General features: G+C 60.9%; 1 protein-coding gene across 1 annotated transcript in view; it reads left to right on the top strand.

Moving 5' to 3' along the window:
* Nucleotides 1-2,258, top strand: part of LOC113205232 (gastrula zinc finger protein XlCGF57.1-like) — a 34,876-nt gene that overhangs the window by 4,073 nt on the left and 28,545 nt on the right. The window lies entirely within an intron of this gene.

A 2,258-nucleotide genomic window follows, 5' to 3' on the forward strand; every position in this document is an offset into this window, starting at 1 on the left:
AGCCATGATGAAACACTTGTACGAGTAGCCGTGCAGCAGCGGGCCCGCGCAAGCAAGCCCCCTGGCCGATTATGAAGCAGCACCGGGATGGCGAGCGCACCGTTAAATCGACCGTGAAAGCGTTAGGGCGGGGACGGGCGCGGCGGGGGAGAGGGGAAGGGGGCGCCATCCTCCCTGCCGTATGGCTGTCACTGCTCTGTAACCTCAGCCTGAACCGCGCTCCCTGCCAGCAGCGCCGTGGCCGCAGCTCTAGATAGCGATGATGTGCTGATCTGATGATATTCAAGGCCGACGCGGCCGCAGCCTCAGCACCCCCTCCCCCCCCTCCCCGCTTGCTCCACCCTTATGACGACGCATCACCCGGACAAACGGTCGGCAATCCCTGCTTGCGCTCGCGCTCCTTTCCTTCCTGTGGCTCCTCGGCCCCCTCTTTCCGCCCGTCTTACCGCGCCGCCCGCCACTCCGCAGACAAACTGCCAATTTGCACCCAAATCGGCGGGGCGTCGGCCCTCCCCCTCCGCCCCGCCCTTCGCTCCCACGCAGTGTCGTCGAGCCTCATTTCCTCGGCCCCGGCCCCTGGGTTGGCGCCGCCTCCCCGACGCGGCCCTCTGGCGGCCTTTAGCTCCTCTCACAATGTGGCAAACATGTGAGAAATTGGCAAGCACTGCGCTTATGTCTTTGCTGCCCGTTTGCCCAGTCGCTTCTCGCGTGCTGGCCGCTGCTGCACCGTCACTGCCTCCGCGCGCCGGCGGCCGGCGGCCACCCCTGGCCGGCCCACCCTCCCTCCCGGTGACCACCGCGCCCGACCACCGGCCCGCGCTCGGCGGCGCCCCTCGCGCGGCAGCTCGAGACCGCCGCGGGCGAGGACGCGTCCACTGTTGCCAACCAAGGGGTCAACAAATTCCCGCGAAATGGTAGAGTTGGCTGCGCCCGCGCCCGCCTTCCCTACCCGGAGACAATTATAACCTCCAATAATAAGTATCAGTCCGTGGGAATGTTTAGCGTACCTAGTTGGCGACTCCGAGCGCCTTCTTTGCACTTTTGGTAAGTGGCCCGGCCGGTTTGTGTCGCGGGCTGGTCCTCCTGCAAGGGCCTGGCGGCGGCGGTCGCATCGCGTGCCTCGTCTGGTCTCCGTCAGCCCGGCGGGGGCCGCCCGCGACGAGGGCCACCCTGAGGAGGCTGCCCCTGCCCCTCTCCCCTGCGCACTGAAATCGAATTAACTCTCTTGTTAAGAGAGCTGTTTTCATTTGTCACATTACTCGGCCGGCCCGGCCCGGTCGGTCTGCTCGCGCGCTGTTCTCCCCCCTTTTCTCTCTCGCTGGATTAACAAAACGAATCAACTCTGATGAGTCCCATTCCTAGAGCGGACCAAGGGGAGACGAAAAAAAAAACACCAAAAAGAGTACGGATGAAAAAAAATTGAAGTAAAATTCCAACACCCGTCGGAGGCTTTCGTCAATGACATGGCCCTCGTCGACGTGGATCCGTTTTTCTGCGCGCTTGTGAGCCGCTTTGCACCAAATCTCGGCGCGAGACTCTCCCGGAGTCCTCCTGATCATCACTTACCGGCTCTTGAGGAAACGGAAAAAAAAAATCATTTGTCGTCGCTGATTGACGGGGACTGCTGCGCGAGTCAATTTAGAATGTATGCGGAGGACCTTTTTCGTTTACTTTATTACGCTCGGGTCAGCGAGCCCCCGAGGGGGCGGCGGGCGGCGGCCGTGGAGCGTACACGGTCAGGAGACACCTGAGCCGCACAGTGGGGCCCCGGTGGCCGGACAGGTGGGAGGGGGCAGCAGCGGGGGGCTCGCGCGTGCCGTGCATGTGTTTATGTTGATCAAGTCGTTACAAATGAGCGAGGGAAAGGGGTTGGGGTGGGGAGGGGGGGACTGGCCGGTCGTGTCTGACCGGCGACATGTCGCGCGCGGCGCAGCCTCACGTTTGTTATATTTGGCCGTCGCGTTGATTTTATCGTGTAAAACTCGCTTACAAAACGTGTCCATTCAGTCGTAATATATATATATATATATAATTTTATCGTGTAAAACTCGCTTACAAAACGTGTCCATTCATTCAGTCGGAGGTCGGAATATATATACTAGTACGTGGAAGTGTGAAGTATGTGTTCGACGACAGTGTTGCGCCCTGGGTTTGCATAACCGCAGCTGCCAGAGTGCGCTCTTTTGCTTCATGCCCTGCTGAAGTATCTCTCACGTTCGGCTGCGGGTGCGCGGGTCGTGGCGCTGACCTCCCACCCC

The sequence above is a fragment of the Frankliniella occidentalis genome, unplaced genomic scaffold (assembly GCF_000697945.3).
Source record: "Frankliniella occidentalis isolate FOCC.00 unplaced genomic scaffold, Focc_3.1 Scaffold52, whole genome shotgun sequence".
Classification (NCBI taxonomy): domain Eukaryota; kingdom Metazoa; phylum Arthropoda; class Insecta; order Thysanoptera; family Thripidae; genus Frankliniella; species Frankliniella occidentalis.